At 40.8% G+C, this 23,425-nt stretch overlaps 1 long non-coding RNA gene across 2 annotated transcripts in view; it reads left to right on the top strand.

Moving 5' to 3' along the window:
- The first annotated feature begins 2,011 nt into the window (after positions 1–2,011).
- Positions 2,012–23,425, top strand: part of LOC100938790 (uncharacterized) — a 58,829-nt gene continuing 37,415 nt past the window's right edge. For both annotated transcript variants that reach the window (XR_008510473.2, XR_152002.5), the window contains exon 1: positions 2,012–2,460. This is a non-coding gene — a long non-coding RNA (uncharacterized LOC100938790). The remainder of the gene's footprint in view (positions 2,461–23,425) is intronic.

Genomic DNA, 23,425 nt, shown 5'->3' with positions numbered 1-23,425 from the left:
GAAAAGGAAGAGATCTTTGTGTTTCTCCTCTGTTTTTTCCCTTTCAGACAGACCAGACATCAGATCTCAGTCAGATAAATCCAGCTGAAACGAAAGGGGCGGAGGCCAGGGCTGGCACAAAGAAAAGGATCCCTTGCCAAAGTCACACAGGAAGACACTCCGAAAGACCCTCGCCCAAAGAAGAGGGTGGACAGGGTTCCCCTGGAGCTCCCTTTCCCTAAGGGCCTGGCATTCCACTTTCGATCCTAGTTCCACATGAGGTTTCATATAAGTGATTGTATTTTTATTATTTTTTTGCATGGGTGAAAAGTCACAAATTATTAACGCTGAATTTCAAAGACTGCAGTCTTCTCACTCTGGGGTGGCATCTCTTCACTGTTCAGGCACGGGCAGCCTCACAGAACGGACGTGGCCCAGACCTCACTTGACCTCTGAGAGGCCCTGAAGGCAGTCGCCCAAGGGCAGGGGCAGGGGACAAGGCGGAGGGGGAGGACACTGAGCGGAGCGGGGAAGGAAGAGAGAGGAGGGGTGGGGAAGGAGAGGAGGGGGCGGCAGGGAGACCGGAGAGAAAGAAGGAGGGGAGACCCGGGAGAGGAAGAGGGGGAGGCCCGGGAGGGCGCGCGGAGGGGGTGTCAGCGAGGGGCCGCCTGTCAGGGTTCTATCTGCGCGATGATTGATGCGGGCCCGGGTTTTTCTGTCAGCCTGTCACGGCGCAGGAATGTTTAATGTTCTCATTATTGGTTACGCTGTTGTGTATATTTCTCTGTCAGCACCGCGGACCCAGCTGAACTGGCAGAGCACTTCAAAGGCCTACGGGTCATTCATCATACCCATGACGCTCCGGCAAATGCTCAGCTTCAGCCCCGCGCCAGGGATTTGTTATGACTTGCGAGCCGCCTGACAGACAGGGCCGCGGCGGCCGGGAGGGGACGCGCGGGAGGCGGGCTCCGAGCCCTTCCTGTCACGCCGGGCCTGCGACTCCGACTCGGGGGGCAGGCGGCCCGGCGCGGGGCGGGCCCGCCTGGGCGACCCCCGGCAGGGGTGGCGGGAGGAGGCAGGGGCGCGCCCCCTCGTGGTCCCCGGGGCGCCCCCACGCCTCTCCCTGCAGTCCCGCCCTCCTCCTCCCGGCGGGCGGCGGCCTCTCCCAAAGTTGTGGTGCAGACCCAGAGGTTGGGGGGGGCGGAAAGCGAAACTTGAAACCGTCCAGGGCCAGGGAGGGACGGGAGCTGGGAGCGAGAGCAGGAGAGTATCGGAGCTTTGTTTCCTTTCCCAGGCCGTGACATGATTAATCGTTTTCTTCTGATCTAATTTTGGAACATGAAAAACAGCACATTTGTCTTGAAGAAAAATGATGTGCCGAACTGCGCAGATGGAAATTTCGAGCAATGAGAAAGATTAAAGTGAAACCCCACTCCTTAGACCTAATCATGAGTTGTAGATTATTCTGTCGGCCCAGCCAGATGGTAGCTCTGATTCCACAGCCCCTTCTTATATTAATGAATACTCGACTGTTATATTTGACTTAGGTAAGTGAAATGTCTATCAGAGCTAATGGACTGCCAGCCAGCATAACACATGTTGTACCGCTAAGGGTCCTTCTGCATTTTTCATGTTTTATACTAATGTAGAACATTTTGTTTCCTACTGTTTTTCATCATTGTCACTGTTTGCTAAATATTTTCACATGGAAGGGGGGAGAGAGAGACAAAGTCAGGAGGAAAAAGAACCCCCCTCCAAACTTGTGTCCAAAGCTAATTTCCTCCGTTGGGCTTGGCTATAACTCTACAAGTAAAACAGTCACCCCGAGCAATGCGTACAGGAACTCAATAGTAACGTGATTAAGTTCCTAGTCAACAAGACTACACTCCACTGTATGTTAACAAACCTAATTATAGCCCCGTGGTGATAAATTGGGCCAGGGCCCTGCCTGCACATCTCTGAGGTCGTGTCTAGGAGAGCTGTTTGACCCTCATGTCTCAGGGAAGAGAATTGTCCTGGAGAGGGGTCCCTGTCTCAGCATGGTAGAGGGGCTGTTTTCTCCCTGACCTGGTTGTCCAGCCCCTGGGAGGATGGGTGGATGCCAGGAAGCATTTCAGAGCGGAAAGTCATCGGCATGAGAACTGGGTATTAGGATTTGCTGGAGGAGACCGGAAGGGCAGTGGCTTCTGAGCCATTGGCCCCTTTCACGTTGTAAGTGGCATCAGGATGCCTGAGAGGAGAGCATGGTATTTCTGCTTCATTGGATCCATGCAGGTCTTGGAGGGTGGTGGCTCACTCTTTCTGGGCCAAGTAGAGGGTGACTCAGACACTCCCCTTCCTCCAGGCTTCTCATCTGTAACTGGTGAAGCCTGGAAGAACTTGTTGTTCAAGAGGAAATCTTGTGTTACTTCTTTATGAAGGACTCCAGCCTGGTGGAGATGAATGAGTCCTGAAGATGGAATCGAAGCTGTTTGGGCACAAGTAAGCTGGAAGGGGTTGAGGGACATTTTCAAGGAGTGATGTCTTGAGAGAAAAATGGAAAGAAATCCACAGGCAGAAGAGATATCTAGATATGAAAACATGGGGCAGGGGGAGGGAGAGAGAGAGAAGAGAATGCAGAGAAAGAGAGAGACATAGAGGAGAGGACGTGTAGATACCAACAAAGGAGATGGCCCATGAACTCAGAGGAGAAACTCTCCTTGCCTCAGCTAAAGTGAGCTTCCTAAAAAGCCAATTTGACCCCTGCTGAAAATTCTCTCCAGGCTGTGATTCCTACGGGAGTCAGTTGCAATGTCTTGGCTGGGAATAGGTGACCCTCTCCATCTATCCCCAGTTTCTCTCTCCAGCTTTATCTCTCACTTGTCCTCAACTGTGACGTTGCTCTTCTGCCACATGAGCCTTCTTAGGGTCCCCAAGAATGCCAGCCTCTTTCAGAACAGTTTGATTTTATCTGTGTTTATTTCTGTCTATCCTACTCTCCTGTATTCTTTCCCTGGCAAACTCCTACTCATCCTTCAAGACCCAGCTCTCAGGTCTCCTCCTCTGTGACATTTTCCTGACATTCCCAGGAGGCATTATTCATCCTCTGACCCCCACCCCCGACTCTGGCCAGGCTGCATTGAAAAATGTCTGTGTTTACAAGTCTCTTGCTGTACACCTTCCTTCCTCTACAGCTACTCCTCTGCTCATTCGTTTACTCATTCAAGAAATGTACATTAAGAACCTACTATATGACAGATATTGTTCTAGACACTGGGGATTTAGCAATGTACAAAATCCCCTGCCCTTCTGGAGGTGTATTTGTGGATTTCATTTATTTCAGTGGCTGTATTTGTGGATGTATTAATGAGGCTCTTTGATAGTAAGAAACAGAAACTTGCTCAGGCTAGCTCTAGAAATGGGTATTACTGTAAAATGGTGGCAATAAGGAAGGCAGAAAATCTCACAGAGACCCAAGAGCAGCTGCACAGCTGAGCCTCTCAGCTTCTGTGACTCGTTAATTGGCTCATTCATGGCCCTTCCTAGGCCCATGTCATTTAAGAAACTTTTTATTGTGATATGAAATACATACACAAAAGTGCATATCACAAATACAGCTCAATGAATTTTCACAAACTACAGCCCATAAAGAGGTCAAGAAACATAACGTTCATTACCCCAGTACCTCCTATCCTCCTTTATTTCATTTTTAAGATAAATTCTCATCCTAGCTTCTCCCCAACTACTTACCATGTGATGTTTTGATTTCTGTTTTCACTGGATTCATTTTTTAAACAGCTTTATTTAGGTGAAACCTACATACCATAAAATCATCCATTATAAATGCACAATCCAATGATTTTTAGTAAGTTTATAAAGAGCAACCATGATCACAATCCAGTTTTAGAACATTTCCATCATCCCAAAGAATCCTCCTGAGTCAATTTTCAGTCAGTACTCAGTTCTAGCCCCAACCCCAGCCCCAAACAACCAGGTTTTACGTTTAGGTCTGGGATCCATTTTTTTAAAAATAATTTTACTGAGATATAATTCACATACCGTAAAGCCTACACTTTAGAAAGGTAAAATTATGTGTTTCTAGTATATTTGCAAAGTTGTACAAATATCACACCTATTTAATTCCAGAACATTTTAATCACCAAAAAGAAATCCCATATCTATTCATAGTCACTCCGAACTTTTCCCTCCCGTTAGTCCTGGAAATCACTAATCTCCTTTCTGTCTCTATGGATTTGCCTATTCTAGACATTCCACATGAATAGAATCATATAATATGTGGCCTTTAGTGCCTGGCTTCTTTCACTCAGTATAATGTTTTCAAGATTCATCCATGTTGTAGTATGTATGAGAACTTCATTCCTTTTTATGGCCAAATAATATTCCATTGTATGGATTCACAATATTTCGTTTATCCGTTCCTATACTGATAGACATTTGGATTGTTTCTACTTTTTGGCTGTTATGATGAATAATGCTGTTATGAACATTTATGTAAAAGTTTTTATGTGGCCATGTTTTCAGTTCTTTTGGGTATATATGTAGGAGTGGGATTGCTGGGTCATGCGCTAACTAGGTTTAACTTAAAATTTTTTAATATAAATTTAAAAAATCTTTTATTTTTTATTAAATAAAGAGGGATAGGGTTTCACCTTGTTGCCCAGGCTGGTCTTGAACTCTTGGACTCAAGCAACCCACCTGCCTTGACTTCCCAGAGTGCTGGGATTGCGGGCATGACCTACCATGCTTGGTGTATGTTTAACAAGGTTTCACTCTTGTTGCCCAGGCTGGAGTGCAATGGTGTGATCTAGGCTCACTGCAACCTCCACCTCCTGGGTTCAAGTGATTCTCCTGTCTCAGGCTCCCAAGTAGCTGGGATTACAGGTATGTGCCACCATGCCCAACTAATTTTGTTTTTAGTAGACATGAGGTTTCACCATGTTGGTCAGGCTGGTCTCAAACTCCTGACCTCAGTTGATCCACCCGCCTCGGCCTCCCAAAGTGCTGGGATTACAGTTGTGAGTCACTATGCTCAGCCTTATTTAACTTTTTGAATGTGATCTATTTGAAGTTAATTTCTGTGTATGGTATGAGGTAAGAGTTTAAGTTTATTTTTTTGCATATGGATATCCAGTTGTCCCCCATAACTTTTTTTAAATCATGAATTTGCACGGGATTTTGTCAGGTGTTTTTTCTGCATTTACTGCGTGAGCTATTGAAATCTCTGAGTATTACTGTCAAATTATCTATTTCTCCTTTCAATTTCATGAGTTTTTGCTTTATGTATTTAGAGGTTCTGTTGTTCAGTGCATATATATTTATAATTGGTATTTCCTAATGTATTTACAATTTTATCATTATAAAACATCCTTTGTCTCTAATTATCAGGGGAAATTCAGCCAGATATCGGGCAAAATTCACCCCCAATATTTCACGTAGGTTCTTTTCTATTTTCCCTAAGTGCCGGCTGGTTTGAGAAATAAAGGGACAGAGTACAAAAGAGAGAAATTTTAAAGCTGGGCATCCGGGGGAGACATCACATGTTGGTAGGTTCCGTGACGCCCCCGAGCCATGAAACCAGCAAGTTTTTATTAGTGATTTTCAAACGGGGAGGGAGTGTACGAATAGGGTGTGGGACACAGAGATCATGTGCTTCACAAGGTAATAGAATATCACAAGGCAAATGGAGGCAGGGCCAGATCACAGGACCACAGGACCACAGGACCAGGGTGAAATTAAAATTGCTAATGAAGTTTCGGGCACGATTGTCATCAGGAGACAGGGTTTGAGAGCAACCAGTCTGACCAAAATTTATTAGGCAGGAATTTCCTTGTCCTAATAAGCCTGGGAGCGCTATGGGAGACTGGGGCTTATTTCATCCCTACAGTCTTGACCATAGAAGACGGCCACACCCAAGGGGGCCATTTTAGAGACCCACCCTCAGGGGTGCATTTCCTTTCTCAGGGATGCTCCTTGCTGAGAAAAAGAATTCAGTGATATTTCTCCCATTTGCTTTTGAAAGAAGAGAAATATGGCTCTGTTCTGCCTGGCTTACTGGCGGTCAGAGTTTAAGGTTACCTCTCTTGTTCCCTGAACATTGCTGTTATCCTGTTCTTTTTTCAAGGTGCCCAGATTTCATATTGTTCAAACACACATGCTTTACAATTTGTGCAGTTAACGCAATCATCACAGGGTCCTGAGGTGATATACATCCTTCTCAGCTTACGAAAATGATGAGATTAAGAGATTAAAGTAAAGACAGGCATAGGAAATCACAAGGGTATTGATTGGGGAAGTGGTAAATGTCCATGAAATCTTCACAATTTACGTTTAAAGATGCAGTAAAGACAGGCATAAGAAATTATAAAAGTATTAATTTGGGAACTAATAAATGTCCATGAAATCTTCACAATCCACATTCTTCTGCCATGGCTTCAGCCGGTCCCTCCGTTTGGGGTCCCTGACTTCCTGCAACATCTAATAACACTTCTTTCTTTCTTTCTTTTTTGTTTTTTTGAGACAGAGTCTCACTCTGTCACCCAGGCTGGAGTGCGATGGTGCGGTCTCGGTTCATTGCAACCTCCGCCTCCCGGGTTCAAGTGATTCTCCTGCCTCAGCCTCCCGAGTAGCTGAGACTACAGACATGTGCCACTACACTCTGCTAATTTTTGTATTTTTAGTAGAGATGGGGTTTCACTATGTTGGCCAGGCTGATCTGGAACTCCTGACCTCATGATCCGCCCCTCTGGGCCTCCCAAAGTGCTGGGATTACAGGTGGGAGCCACCACACCTGGCCTCTCTAATAACATTTCTTATATTAAAATCTATTTTGTCTGATAGTAATATAGCCACTCTAGCTCTCTTATGGGTACTGTTTGCTTGGGATATCTCTTCCTATTTTTGTGTCTCTTGTTGACAGCATTTGGTTGGATCTTGCTTTTTCATCCAATCTGACAATCTCTGCCTTTTGAATGGATATTTTAGTCTATTCCCTTTTAATGTGATTAATGATATGGCTGGGTTAACACCTGCCATTTTTCTTTTCTTTTCTTTTCTTTTCTGAGACAGAGTCTTGCTCTGTTGCCTAGGATGGAGTGTAGTGGTGTGATCTTGGCTCACTGCAACATCTGCCTCCTGGGTTGAAGCAATTCTCATGCCTCAGCCTCTTGAGTAGTTGGGACTACAGGCATGTGCCACCACACCCAGCTAATTTTTTGTATTTTAGTAGAGATGGGGTTTCACCATGTTACCCAGGTTGGTCTTAGACTCCTGAGCTCAGGCAGTCCACCCACCTTGGCCTCCCAAACTGCTGGGGTTACAGCCATGAGCCACCATGCCCGGCCATTTCTATTTGTTTTGTATTTGCTTAATGTCTTTTTTGTTTCTCTTTTACTGCCTTATTTTATGTTGAATAATCATATTTTTAGTTAAAAAATAACAATTTCAACTATCTTCATTTTATTTTCTCAGTGGTTGCTCCGATGATTACAATTGCATTTAATTTCTCACGATCTATTTCAGAAAAATGCTACTTTAATTCTGGTGAAATATAGAAACTTTGCTCCAATACATCTCCTTTTCTTCCCTTCTCCTCTATACTGTTGTCATTTATATTACATCTAAATATGTTATAAACCTAATAATACAGTGTTATAATTATTTTTTATTGCAATCCTGCATTTTAAAAAGAAGCTAAGAGAAGAAGTGAGAAAAAATATACACAAAGAGTCTTTTATATTTACTAACATATATATCATTTCTGGCATTCTTTGTTTCTTTTTTGTAGAGTTATCATGTGGGGTCATTTCTGTTTAGCCTAAAGGACTTTACTTAGTATTTCTTGTAAGGCAGACATGCTAGCAACATATAATCTCAGTCTTTGTTTATCTGTGAACATCTTTATTTCCCTTCCATGTTGAAGGATTATTTTAGCTGTATATGGAATTTTAGTTGAACATTTTTCTTTTCATGTAGCACTTTAAATATGTCATTCCATTGTCTTTGGCCTCCATTGTTTCTGATGAGAAGTTAGCTGTCCATTGTATTGTTGTTCTTCCGTACATGGTGATTTGTTTTTCTCTTTCTACTTTCAAGAGTTTTTCTTTGTCTTAGGCTTTCAACAGTTTTACTCTGTGGATCTAGGTGTGGCTCTCTTTTTATATATCCTACTTGGGGTTTATTGAGCTTCTTAGATGTGTAAAGTTATATTTGGGAAGATTTTGGCCATTTTATCTTCAAATACTTTTCCTGCCCCATTCTCTCTACTCTTCTTCTAGAATGCTAATTACAGATATGTGGGTACCCTTAATATTTCTTTACATCTCCTCTGCACGTGTGCACAGGCTCTGTTGGCCAGGGATGTGTAGGTACCTTTGGTCCTCTTTGGTGTCTAGTATACATACACACAGCCTCTGGCTAACCCAGGATATGTGAGGAATCCCCTGTGGCTTAAGTTTTACCTTTTCAAACTTTGTGATAAATCTCCTCTAGTCTATCAGTCCTTTGCTTAGCTGAAACGGCACTGCAACCTCAGATTGATGGAGCCACTGGTCTTTCCTGTTTGCTTGCCATTGAGATCACTTATCTGACAGTGCTCTAAACCAAGTGTGTCCTTTCCATTATCAGTGGCAAAGCTGCTGGTTGTCATGGTGCTGGAAGGAGCTGGGGTTAGGGACAGGGGGTGTGGGCAGCTGTAGACTCATATTGTTCTTACCTAAAGTTTAGTAGTCTTCATTAAAAATATTTCTCAGTTTTTGTATCCCTTTGGTAGAATTCTAGAGTGCTGAAGTGGTTTTTGACAATTTTGTTCAGCTTCATCCTTGCTTTCTGGGGAGAGGTTTTGTAGACCTCCAAACTCCATTATGTGAGAAGTCAGAAGGCCCTTCATATATTTTCAGAGCTTCTAGTTCTGTTACTTACTAAACACCTCTGTCCTCCATATTTTCAGTTCAAATTTCTAATAGAAAGAATCTGACTGGTCTAAACAGGCTTGGGCAATGCCCCTCCTCCAAGCCATTTCACAGGTGGCTGCTTGGCTCTGCCTTGAAAGAGGTGGGAAGGCTAGGGGAGAACTTCGGGTGAGAGAAACAACTGCATGAGTCCAGGGCCAGGTGTATGTCACAATTTGTTTATTGTGGTTTCTGACCCAGTCTAACTGATCCCACGTATAGTTAGAAAGTGGTTCTGGGCAACTTTAGTGATGTAAATAAGGATTCGGTGAGGGTCTGCTTCAGGGAGGATTGGGATAGTGGACAGCAAGGCTGTTGGACCCACATTGTATCATGTAAAGCCAGGATAAGGCAAGCAGAGTGGGCCTATCCAGGCTGAACTGCTCTTGCCTCACTCTTGCCCTGTCCCGGCCCTGCTCCTGATTCTTTCTTAATTCACGCTTGTCTCTATCTGGAGTGAATAGGCACTCTAGTGTTGAATATAGGTTCTACACTTTTCTGCAAGCATTCATTCACTCATTTATCCATGCATGCATTTAAGCAGTATTTGATCACCCACTTGTGTCAGATGGTGTGCTAGAGGGTGAGAATGTTATAGTAACCAAGGCACAACTGGCCCTTACCCTCCCGAGGTTACAGCCTACTGAAGGCCAAGGATCCTTTCACTGTGCTGGATGACAGTGGCTAAATCTTTTTTTTTTTTTTTGAGACAGGGTCTTGCTCTGTCACCCAGGCTGGAGTGCAGTGGTACAATCTCAGTTCACTGCAGCCTTTGCCTCCTGGGTTCAACCAATTCTCCTGCCTCAGCCTCCTGAGTAGCTGGGATTACAGGCGCGTGCCACCACACCTGGCTAATTTTTGTATTTTTAGTAGAAATGGGGTTTCACCATGTTGGCCAGGCTGGTCTCGAACTCCTGGTCTCAAGTGATCTGCCTGCCTTGGCCTCCCGAAGTGCTGGGATTACAGGTGTGAGCCACCACACCTTTTGGCCAAAGCAACCTGACTAAATCTTTACAGACAGGTTTGGTTGTTCTTTTTGGTCTCTGGTTTGTTTTTTTTGGTCTTTGTTTATCAGGTGAACAGCATAAACAAGATTGCAGAGAATACATTTAAACTATTTAAAATACCTTACTTTGTCTAAAGCCTCTAACATTTTCTTCAAATTCATCTTGCTAGTTACTAATGTGTATCATTATTCATTAAAGCAGGCCCAGTGAGACTCTTATTTAGTAAACTTGGTTATTAGTGAAAATATCATGATCTCCAAATGTACAGTAGAAGCTCTGTTAATTGACCTCCTTTTAAATATTTCTTCATTCTCTCTGTAAAACATATGGAGTGATGCCTTTAGTACAATAAACACTTGTGACTGGTTTACTACTCTCAATATGTCCACCAGTTGGGCTGGATGCTACTACAAATCAGTTGTGTATGTTCCTAAACCTGCTTATGTCAGTTGTACTTGTCATTTTAATAATTTGTTTAAAGATCATGTAAATAATAAAATTTAACTATACCCAGAAATAAATATTTTCTATGTTAACTAGATAAAATGTTTTAGAAAGCCTCAATAAAGACAAGTAGCAAAAATACTATTTTGAATTTAGAGTGCTATGAAAACTAGAAAAGATTGGAGAAAAAAATCACAAATATCCAGAAGGAATTTCCATATGTAAAGGATTCTGCATGAAGATTATTTTTAAATTCTCACTATGCCTTAAAGGATACAAAACTAGAACTCACAGATGACTCATTAAAGGTTTAGTTTTTCTGTAGGAAAAGCTATGTAGAAATCAGTGGAACTGATGAGGGGAAAAAGGGTCTTAGGTCTAGATGAAAAGATGGCTAGATAAATGCATAATTGTATACTTTAACTGAAAATGTGTAAGATTACGCTGCTTTAACTTACTTTAAATATTTAAAAATATTATCATAAATATTATCCAGTTGCTATCACTATGAAAATATTGTTATAAATTTTATCATTCTGAGTAGGCATCTTCCTCATTCCTTTCCCTAAAGGTAGCGAATGATGTCAGTTTCTTATTTATTTTTTCATAGACTATTCATGTAAAACCAAAAAGTCTCCTTCCCTATTCTGTAACAAATTAACAGACTTTTTTGATAAATCAACCAAATTCAAATCCAAGTTGTATGGAATAAGAAGGCCTCTACTGTATAAAGCACCATTTCACTAAAAAATGTCTTTATACATGTTGTCAAATAAGAAGTGTAACATACTGGTAGAGATCACATGATCACATTATGTTTTCTACTTTTAAAGTGTATAATTAATTTCTAGATATTTGAGAATTAACTATTTATCTTTTGTTAATACAAGTTTTTTTATTTTGGTAAAATATAAATAACATTAAATTTATCATCTTAACCATTTTAAGTAGTATACAGTTAAGTAGTGTTAAGTATTCATATTGTTATGCAGCCATTACCTCCATCCATCTTCAAAATTCTTTTAACCTTACAGATCTGAAACTATAACCTTTAAACAGTAACTTTCCAGTCTCCCCAGCTGTTGACAACCACCTTTCTCCTCTCTGTCTCTATGAATCTGACTACTCTAGGTACTTCATAGAGGTGGAATCATACAGTATATATCATTTTGTGAGTTTTTGTGTCTATTCATGGTTTATTTCTGTTAGCATAACATATTCAAAGTTCGTCCATGTTGTAGCGTGTGTCAGAATTGTCTTCCTTTTTAAGGCTGAATAATATTCCACTGTATGGGTATACCACATGTTGTTTATTAATTTATTCATCATAAATGGTTAAGTGGACAATTGGAGTGCTTCCATGTTTTAGCTGTTGTGAATAATGTTGCTATTAATATGGGTGTACAGATATCTCTTCAAGATCCTCCTTCTAATTCTTTGGTGCATATATGCAGAAGAATTGCTAGGTCATGCAGTAATTCTATTTTTAATTTTTTGAGAAACTGCCTTAATGTTTTCCATAGTGGCCCTACCATTTTACTTTTCACCAACAGTGCACAAGCGTTTCAATTTCTCCACATCCTTGCCAACAATTTTTAATTTTCTGTGTTTTAAAAAATAAAAGCCACCCTAATGGGTGTGAGGGTAGTATCTCATTGTGGTTTTGATTTGCATTTCCCTAATGATTAGTGATGTTGGGTGTCATTTCATATACTTATTGACTATTTATATATCTTTTTCTTTGGAAAAATGTGTATTCAAGTCCTCTGTTCATTTTTGAATTGGTTTGTCTGATATTTTTGTTGTTGAATTTAGTAGTTCTCTACATATTCTGGATATAAATCTCTAATATGATATATGACTTGTAAATATTTCTCCCATTCCGTAGGCTACCTTTTTACTTTGTTGATGATGCCGTCTGATGCATAGAAGTTTTTAATTTTCATGATGTTGAATTTGTGTATAGGCATACCTCATTTTATTGCACTTTGTTTTATTGTGTTTTGAATGTGTTGTGTTTTTTACAAATTGAAAATTTTTGGCAACCCTGCATCAAGCAAGCCTATCAGAACCATTTCCAATGGCATGTGTTCATGTGCTCACTTCGTGTCTCTGTGTCACAATTTGGTAATTCTTACAGTATTTCAAACTTCTTCATTCTTATTGTATCTGTTATGGTGATCTGTGATCAATGATCTTAGGTGTTATTATTGTAATTGTTTTAGGCTCCATGAACCATGCCCTTGTAAGATGGTGAACTTAATCGATGAATGTTGTGTGCATTCTGACTGCCCCACCAACTGGCCATTCCCCTGTCTCTTTCCCTCTCCTTGGACTTCCCTATTCCCTGTGACACAACAATATTGAAATTAGGCCAATTTCAATATTAGGTCAATTCAAATTAGGCCCATTTCAATATTAGTCCTGATATTTTACTGGCTTCAAAGTGTCCAAGTGAAAGAAAGAGCCACACACTTCTCCCTTTAAATCAAAAGCTAGAAATGATTTAGCTTAGTGAGGAAGCCACATCAAAAGCCAAGATAGGCTGAAAGCTAGGCCTCTTGCACCAGACAGTTAGCCACGTTGTAAATACAAAAGAAAAGTTCCTGAAGGAAATTAAGTGTTACTCTAGTGAACATATGAATTATAAGAAAGTGAAACAGCCTTATTGCTGATATGAAGAAAGTTTACTAGTTGGGTAGAAGATCAAAGAAGCCATGACATTCCCTGAAGCCAAAGCCTAATCCAGAGCAAGGCTCTAACTCCCTTCATTCTGTGAAGGTTGAGAGAGGTAAGGAAGCTGCAGAAGAAAAGTTGGAAGCCAGGAGAGGCTGGCTCATGAGGTTTAATGAAAGAAGCCATCATCTCCAAAACATAAAAGTGCAAGGTGAAGCAGCAAGTGCTGATCAAGAAATTGCAGCAAGTTATTCAGAAGATCAAGCTAAGACAATTGGTGAAAGTGGCTACACTAAACAACAGATTTTCAACATAGATGAAACAGCCTTATGATGGAAGAATATGCCATTTAGGACTTTCATAGATAGAGAAGTCAACGTCTGGCTTCAAAGCTTCAAAGGAAAGGCAGGCTGACTCTCTCATTAGGGACTAACGCAGCTGGTGACTTTAAATTGAAGCCAATGTTCATATACCTTTCTGAAAATCCTAGGGCCCTTAAGAATTATGCTAGGCCAGGCATGGTGGGATCATGCCTATAATCCCAGCACTTTGGGAGGCCGAGGTGGGAGGATCACTTGAGGTCAGGAGTTCAAGACTAGCCTGGGCAACATAGCAAGACCCGATCTCTACAAAAAATAAAAAAATTAGCCAGATATGGTGGCACATGCCTGTAGTCTCAGCTACTTGGGAGGCTGAGGCAGAAGGATCACTTGAGCCTAGGAGTTAAGAGCCTGCAGTGAACTATGATAATGCCACTTCACTCCAGTGTGGGCAACATAGCAAGACCCTGTCTTTAAACAAAGGAACTATGCTATGCTGAAGAGAGGCAATGGAAAAAATGACTTATGTTAAATCTACTCTGCCTATGCTCTTTAAATGGAAAAACAAATCCTGGGTGACAACACATAATCTTTTTTTTTTTTTTTTTTGCCTTTACTTTCATTATATGGAAAAGTTGCAAGACAGCACGTCTGTTTACAGCATAGTTTACTGACTATTTTAAGCCCACTATTGAGACCTACTGCTCAGAAAAAAAGATTTCTTTTAAAATATCATTGCCCATTGACAATGCACCTAGTTACTCAGGAACTCTGACGGCGATGTACAAAGCGACTAATATTTCCATACCTGCTAACACAACAACCATTCTTTAGCCAATGAATTAAGGAGCAATTTCAACTTTCAAGTCTTAATAGTCAAGAAATACATTTTGAGACACTATAGCTGCCAGAGATAGTGATTTTTCTGATGGATCTGGGCAAAGTAAGTGAAAATCTTCTGTCAAGGATTCATCATTCTAGATGCCATTAAGAGCATTTGTGATTCATAGGAGGAGGTAAAAATATCAGCATTAACAGGAGTTTGGAAGAAGTTGATTTCAATCCTCATCTGATCTCGTAAATGACTTTGAGGGTGTCAAGACATCAGTGGAGGAAGTAACTGCAGATGTGGTAGAAATAGCAAGAGAACTAGAATTAGAAGTGGAGCCCAAACGTGTGACTGAATTGCTGCAATCTCATCATAAAACTTGAACAGATAAGATGAGTAGTTGCTTCTTTCTTTCTTTTTCTTTTTTGAGATGGGGGTCTCACTCTGTCACCCAGGCCAGAGTGCAGTGGTGTGATCTTGGCTTACTGCAACCTCTGCCTCCTGGGCTCAAGTGATCCTCCCACCTCAGCCTCTTGAGTAGCTGGGACCACAGGTGCATGCCACCACACCTGGCTAATTTTTTTGCGTTTTTGGTAGAGATGCTGTTTCACCATGTTGCCCAGGCTGGTCTCGAACTCCTGAGTTCAAGTGATCCGCCTGCCTCAGCCTCTCAGTGTTGGGATTACAGGCATGAGCCACCGTGCCTGGCTGAGTAGTTGCTTCTTATGGATGAGCAAAGAAAGTGGTTTCTTGAGATGGAAACTACTCTCAGTGAAGATGCTGTGAACATTGTTGAAATGACAACAAAGCATTCAGAATATTTCGTAAACTTAGTTGATAAAGCAGCAGCAGGTTTAGAGAGAATTGACTCCAACTCTGTAAGAAGTTTTACTGTGGGTGAATGCTATCAAACAGCATTACATGCTACAGATAAATCTTTCATGAATGGAAGAGTCAATTGATGCAGCAAACTTCATTATTATCTTATTTTAAGAAATTGCCACAGCCACTGCATCCTTCAACAATCACTACCTTGATCAGTCACCAGCCATCAACATCGAGGCAAGACCCTCCACCAACAAAAAGATGATGATTCATTGAAGGCTCAGAAGATCATTAACATTTTTTAGCAATAAAGTGTTTTTAAGTAAAGGTATGTACACTGTTTTTAAGACATAATGCTATTGCACACTTAATAGACTACAGTATAATTTGAACATAACTTTTATATGTCTGGGAAACAAAATTCATGTGACTTGCTTTATTGTGATATTCACTTTATCATGGTGGTCTGGAACTGAACTCGCATTATCTCTGAGAGATGACTATATTTTTTATTTTGTTGCCTATGTCTTTGATGTCATATCTAATAACTAATTGCCAAATACAGTGTCATGAAGCTTTTGTTCTATCTTTTCCTCTAAGAGTTTTATAGTTTTAACTTGTGTCTAGGTCTTTAATTCATTTTGAGTTAACTTTTGTATATAGTGTTAGGTAAGGTACTGGTTATCTTTTTGTTACTGATTTTTAGCTTAATTCCATCATGGTCAAAGGACACATTCCATATGATTTTTATACTTTAAAATTTCTTGGGAGTTGTCTTATAGTCCATCTTGAAATGAAAATGAATTCTGAAATTTATGAATACAGTGCTCTAAAATATGTCCATTAGATCAAGAGCATTTTGTACTTTAGATCTGTATTCTAGAACTTCCACTTAGAGGAGTATGAAGTAGGCTTACTTTTCTCTAAGTATAGTTAAAAACCATGGTCATTATATGTAAACAAATATTAGAAAACTCTGAAGGGTGGCTAAAAGAAGAAAGACACTCAATGGACTCAAGGGACGTTTGGGACCTGAGAAATGACCTGGTGAGCTCTCTACATTTGTCTCATATATCCCAGGCTGGGAGCTAAAGAAGCTGGCAGCTCAGAAATGCCAAAGAGCATAGACTAAAAACAAAACAAAATAAAACCTCAACAAAAGCCTGCCCTTTCCAGTCAAAGGATCAGGAAAATGGTAGCCTAGCAAGATAGGAAACTTTCAGACAATAATCATTCTACTCTAGCTAAACACCACAGAAAACATAGGGCTCCACTCCCAGTAGCAAAGGCTAGGTGAGGAGCTTCTATTTAATCCTTGGAAGTCTGTAATAAAGTACTCCAAAACCCTACCAGAATGATATCAGAAAATGCTAAGTAAGGAGCAAGGACTTTCATTTTCATCAGCTGGTAATGTGGTACCTTCCTGCAGTCTAGTGGAGACCATGTGAGAAGCTGGAAGTCCCACCCCTGCCTGTAAATAATGAGGAGCTCTCATCTTCAGGTATCAATGGAGTCTGAGTGGAGAAACTAGACTACTACCTGCACCTAGCAATAATGACGTGGTGTTCCTCCCTCCCCCAACCAGAGCAGTGTCAGAAAAAGTCTGTTAAAGCAGAAGGTTTAAAAAAGTCCCATAGTCTCATAACATAATATGAAATGTTCAGGTTTTAATAAAAAACCAAAAAGTCTTCTCAAAAACTAGGAAGATGTCAAACTGAATTTAAAAAGACACTTGTTTTAGTCAGGGTTCTCTAGAGGGACAGAACTAATAGGATAGATGTATATATAAAGGGGAGTTTATTAAGGAGTATTGACTCACACAATCACAAGGTGAGATCCCACAATAGGCCATCTGCAAGCCAAGGAGCAAGGAAGCCACTCCAAGTCCCAAAGCTGAAGAACTTGGAGTCCGATGTTCGAGGGCAGGAAGCATCCAGCATGGGAGAAAGATGTAGGCCAGAAGACTAAACCAGTCTAGTCTTTCCACGTTCTTCTGCCTGCTTTTATTCTGGCCGTGCTGGCAGCTGATTAGATTGTGCCCACCCAGATTGGGGGTGGGTCTGCCTTTCCCAGTCCACTCACTCAAATGTTAATCTCCTTTGGCAACACCCTCACAGACACACCCGGGAACAATACTTTGCATCCTTCAATCCAATCAAATTGACACTCAATATTAACCATTGCAACAATCAATAAATATCCACACCAAGAGGCAGAGATGCTAAAATTATCTGACAGATTTGAAAGCAGCCATGATAAACATGCTTCCATAAGCAATTACAAACATTCCTGAAACAGGCTGGGTGCGGTGTAATCCCAGCTGTTTGGGAGGCTGAGGCAGGTGGACCACTTGAGGCCAGGAGTTTGAGAATAGCCTGGTCCATATGCTGAAACCCCATCTCTACTAAAAATACAAAAAAAAAAAAAAAAAAAAAATAGCCGGATGTGGTGGTGCACGCCTCCCAGCTACTTGGGAGGCTGAGGCCTCCTTTATAAACCTCTTTCCTTTATAAATTACCCAGTCTCAGGTTTGTCTTTATTAGCAGTGTGAGAACAGATTAATACAGTTGGTTTCTCATCAGAAACCGTGGAGGTAGAGGCTTCAGCCTCCCAAGTAGTTGGGACTACAGGCGTGCACCACCACGCCCAGCTAATTTTTTTTTTTTGTATTTTTAGTAGAAATGGGGTTTTACCATATTGGCCAGGCTGTTCTCAAACTTTTGGCCTCAAGTGGTCCACCTGCCTCAGCCTCCCAAACAGCTGGGATTACACCACGCCCAGCCTGTTTCAGGAATGTTTGTAATTGCTTATGGAAGCATGTTTATCATGGCTGCTTTCAAATCTGTCAGATAATTTTAGCATCTCTGCCTCCCAGCTACCCAGAAGATGGAGGCTGCAGTGAGCTGAGATCGCGCCACTGTACTCTAGCCTGGGTGACAGAGTGAGAACCTGTCTCAAACAAAACAAAACAAACATTCCTGAAACAAATGACAAGCTAGAAAGCCTCAGTCAAGAAACAGGATATAAAAGGAAAAAACAAATAAAATATTATAACTAAAAGTACAATAACTAAAATAAAGAGTCAAGTGGATGGGATCGGAGGAAAGTGGAATGGAAGAAAGAGAAAAGAATCAGCAAACTAGAATATGGAAATATGGATATTACCCAATCTGAACAACACAAATAGAATAGACTAAAAAATAAAAAATGAGCAGAGCTTCAGGGACATGTAGGTATATAACAAAATACCTAACATTCAGGATACCAGAATCCAGGAAGGAAAGGAGAAAAAGAGTGGGGCTAAAACGTTTGAAAAGAAATAATGGTGGAAAACTTTCCATCACTATTTGTCAAAAGACATAAACCTACAATTCAAGAAGCTGGGTGAAATCCAAATAGGGTAAACCCAAAGAAATCCATGTGAAGATACATGATAATTAAACTACTGAAAACTAAAGATAATGTAAAAAATCTTGAAAGCAGACAGATTAAAAAAAAAACAAAAAACATCACCTTAACTGTATGAGAAAACAATTAGAATAGTAGCTGGTGATATGGTTTGGCTCTGTGTCCCAGCTCAAATCTCACCTTGAATTGTAGTAATACCCATGTGTCAAGGGTGTGGCCAGGTGGAGATAATTAAATGAGTTTCCCCATACTGTTCTTGTGATAGTGAATAAGTCTCACAAAATCTGATGGTTTTATAAATGGGAGTTCCCCTGCACATATGCTCTTGCCTGACACCATGTAAGATGTGACTTTACTCCTCCTTTGCCCTCTGCCATGATTGTGAGGCCTCCCCAGCCATGTGGAACTGTGAATCCATTAGACCTCTTTCCTTTATAAATTACCCAGCCTCGGGTATGTCTTTATTTGCAGCATGAGAACAGACTAATACACTTGGTTTCTCATTAGAAACCATGGAGGTAGAGCGATGTCAGCAAGATGGCAGAATAGGGGCTTTTTGCATTTGTCTCCTATCCACAATGAGAATACCTCTGTGGGAGTTCAGAAATCCAATGGACAAGTTCCAGCACACCACTGAGCAACAAATTCAAGAATAGACTCATTCAGAAGGATAAGAAGAACAGTTGTATTAGATCCATGTCACCCCTCCCACAAGGTGGCACAGCTCAGTCCCAAGAGAGACCCCCATAGGCCTGTGATTTTGTCAGTAGGGAAAAGTGAGAGTGTAGTGAGTGAGCATTTGGTTCCCACAGCCATGTAGGATGCTGCTCACTTCTTTTTTGCACAACCCAGGATACAGAGATGATCAGCAAAGCTAAGTGGGTGGCAGAGGCTAGGAGTAGGAAAGAGAGTCTGGGTACTCTACTAAACACTGTGGACCTCGTCAAGAAGCTTCCACGTGAACCCACTTGGGATGCCTTGCCTGTGGTCCCCACTGGGCTTGTGGGCACCACAAATGCTCTGCAACTCTTCCCCCAACCTGGATTCCTGGGCATGCCCCTGCAGACAGCAGGTGCAAATATCTCATGTAAACAGTCAGCTCAAATCTGTGGGATTGGGAGAAGGGACATGAACTTGAGCATTTCAGGGCACTGACCTAAGGAAAACAAAGGAGAGACCCTCAGAGTCTTGGCTAGCTTTGCAAAATATAGAGAAAGCATACAATCTTAAGAATCTTGCCACTCCTAAGAGGGAACAAGAGATGTGGAGGAAACACATGAGTGAAGTCATTTATCTCCCAAAATCAGCCGGTAAAGAGTGGAGGCTTCTTCCAATGTGAAGATGCCACAACAATGCAGGACTTCAGGGTACATGAAAAATCAAGGAAACGTAACACTGCCAAAGAACACAATAATATTCCAGTAACCAACCTCAAAGAAATGGAGATCTGCAAATTGCTAGACAAATAATTTAAAATAATTGTTTTAAGAAAGCTCAGTGAGATGCAAGAGAACACAGACAACTCAATGAAATCAGAAAAACAATATAGGAACAAAATTAGAAGTTCAATAAAGAAGCAGAAATCGTAAAATAAACCAAACAGAAATTCTGAGGCCGAAGAATACAATACATAAAAAATGCTATAGACAGCATCAACAGCAGACTTGATCAAGCAGCATAAATAAATCTGTGAACTTGAAGATAGGTCATTTGAAAATATCCAGTCAGAGGAGAAAAAAGAAAATACAATGAGAAAGAATGAAGAAATCCATAGAAATTATGGGACACCATCAAAAGAACTAACATTCACATTATGGGAGTCTCATAAGGTGAACACAGAGAGAAAGATACAGAAAGATTAGGTAATAAAATAAGGCTGAAAACTTCGCAAATCTGGGGAGACATATGTACATCAATGTAGTTATCTATGAGCATCTACCAGCAGATTTCTCAAGAGAAACCTGGCAGGCCAGGAGAGAGTGGAATGATATATTAAAAATTGCCAACCAAGAATACTTTACCTGGTAAAACTATACTTCAGAAATGAAGGAGACATAAAGACTTTTTCAAGCAAAAACTGAGGGAGTTTATTACTACCAGATCTGCCTTAAAAAAAATGCTAAAGGGAATTCTTCAAGCTAAAATGAAAAGATGCATATCAATAACATGAAAACATGAAAGTATAAAACTCACTGGTATAATTAAGTATATAGTTAATTCAGATTACTCTAATATTGTAATGATGGTGTATAAATTACTTATAACTCTAGTATAAAGGTCAAAAGACAAAAATATTAAAAATAACTATAGCTGGGGATGGTAGCTCATGCTTATAATCCCAGCACTTTGAGAAGTCAAGGCAGGAGGATTGCTTAAGGCCAAGAATTTGAGACCAGCCTGGGCAACATAGCAAGACCCTGTCTCTACAAAAAATTTAAAAATTAGCCAGGCATGGTGGTGTGCACCTGTAGTCTCAGCTACTCAGGAGGCTGAAGTAGAAGGGTTACTTGAGCCCAGGAGGTCAAGGCTGCAGTGAGCTGTGATCATGCCAGTGAATCCCAACCTGAGTGATAGAGTGAGGCCTTGTCTCAAAACAAAAATGAAAACAAGCTATAGCTTTAATATTTTGTTAATGAATACATAATATAAAAAGATGTAAATTGTGACATCAGGAACTTAAAATATGGGGGTTGGAAGTAAAGTGTGGAGTTTCTATATGTGATTGAAATGGTGTTGTTATCATGTTAACATAAACTGTAATAGCTATAAGATTTTATGTAAGTCTTATAGTAGCCAAAAAGCAAAAACCTATAGTAGATACACAAACAATGAAGAGAAAGGAATCAAAGTATAACACTACAGAAAATTATCAAATCACCAAGGAAGACAACAAAAGAGCAAGAAAAGAACAAAGAATCTACAAAATAGCCAGAAAACAATTAATAACATAGCTATAGTCACTTATCTATCAATAATTATTTTAAATGTAAATGAATTAAATTCTCCAATCAAAAGACATAGAGGAACTGAATGAATAAAGAAAGATAACTCAACTCTAGGCAGCCTACAAGAAATTCACTTCACCTTTAAGGACACAAACAGATTGAAAGTGAAGGGATGAAAAAGGTATTCCATGTAAATAGAAACCAAAAAAGAGAGTGGGGTAGACATAAATAGACTTTATATCAAAAGCTGTATCAAGAGGCAAAGGTCATTGTATAATGATAAACGGGTCAATTTATGATAAAGATATAATGGTTATAAATATATATGCAGCCAACAGTGGAGTACCTAAATATATAAGCAAATATTAACAGATCTAAAGGGGGCAACAGACAGCAACACAATATTAATAGTGGACTTCAATACCCCACTTTCAACAATGGATAGAACTTCCAGACAGAAAATCAGTAAGGAAACATTGGACTTGAACCACACTTTAGACCAGATCAACCTCATAGACATATTCAGAACCTTCCATCCAACAGTAGCAGCATATACATTCTTCTCAAGTGCACATGGAACATTCTCCAGGATAGATGATATGTTAGGCCACAAACAAGGCTTTTCTTTTCTTTTCCTTTTTTTTTCTTTTTCTTTTTTGAGACAGTCTCACTCTGTCACCCAGGCTGGAGTGCAGTGGCACGATCATAGTTCACTGCAGCCTCAACCTTCTGGGCTCAAGTAATCTCCCCACCTCAGCCTTTTGAGTGGCTAAGACTACAGGCATGTGCCACTGTGCCTGGCCAACATTATTTTAATTTTTTTGTAGAGACAAGGTCTCTCTATGTTACTCAGACTGGTTTTGAACACATGGGCTCAAACAGTCCTCCTGCCTCAGCCTCCCAAAGTGCTAGGATTACAGGCATGTGCTACCATACCTGGTCTCACAACACAAATCTTAACAAATTTAAGAAGATAGGAATCATATAAAGCGTTTTTTATGACCACAGTGATATGAAAGTAGTAATTAATAACAGGAAGAAAACTGAAAAATTCACAAAGATGTGGAAATTAAACAACACATTCTTCAACAACCAGTGGGTCAAAGAAGAAATCAAAGGGAAATTTAAAATATCTTGAGACAAATGAAAATGGAAACACAACATGCCAAAACTTGTGAGATGAAGCAAAAGCAGTTCTTAGAGGGAAGTTTTAAAACATTATATTTTAATTTTTTTGAGACAGGGTCTTGCTCTGTCACCCAGGCGGGAGTACAGCAGCACAGTCATAGCTCACTGCAGCCTCAAACTCCAGGGGTCAAGCCATCCTCCCACCTCAGCCTCCCTAGTAGCTGGGACTACAGGTGCACACCACCAGTCCTGGCTAATTTTTGTATTTTTTGTAGAGACAGGGTTTCGCCATGCTAGCCAGGCTGGTCTCAAACTCATGAGCTCAAATGATCCATCCACCTTGGCCTCCCAAAGTGCTGGGATTCTAGGTGTGAGCCACCACACCTGGCCCAACATCCCACACATCCCACGTCTTTTTTTTTTTTTTTTTTTTGAGACGGAGTCTCGCTCTTTCACCCAGGCTGGAGTGCAGTGGTGCTATCTCGGCTCACTGCAAGCTCCACCTCTCGGGTTCATGCCATTCTTCTGTCTCAGCCTCCCAAGTAGCTGGGACTACAGGTGCCCGCCACCACAACTGGCTAATTTTTTTTTTGTATTTTTAGAAGAGACGGGGTTTCACCGTATTAGCCAGGATTGTCTCGATCTCTTGACCTCGTGATCTGCCCATCTCAGCCTCCCAAAGTGCTGGGATTACAGGCGTGAGCCACCGCACCCGGCCCCCACTTCTTAATATGGTTACAATAGAAATTAAATTTCAACATAAGTTTTGGAGATGGCAGAGGTTCAGATCATAGCAAATAAGTTCTGGAGACCTAATGTATATCATAGTTATTAAATAATGTCTTGTGTCCAGGTGTGGTGGCTCATACCTGTAATCCCAGCACTTTGGGAGGCCGAGGTGAGCAGATCACTTGAGGTC

Source organism: Pongo abelii, chromosome 8 (assembly GCF_028885655.2).
Source record: "Pongo abelii isolate AG06213 chromosome 8, NHGRI_mPonAbe1-v2.0_pri, whole genome shotgun sequence".
NCBI lineage: Eukaryota > Metazoa > Chordata > Mammalia > Primates > Hominidae > Pongo > Pongo abelii.
Note: the sequence above shows the minus strand (reverse complement) of the source record. Positions and strands in the feature narration are given on the sequence as shown.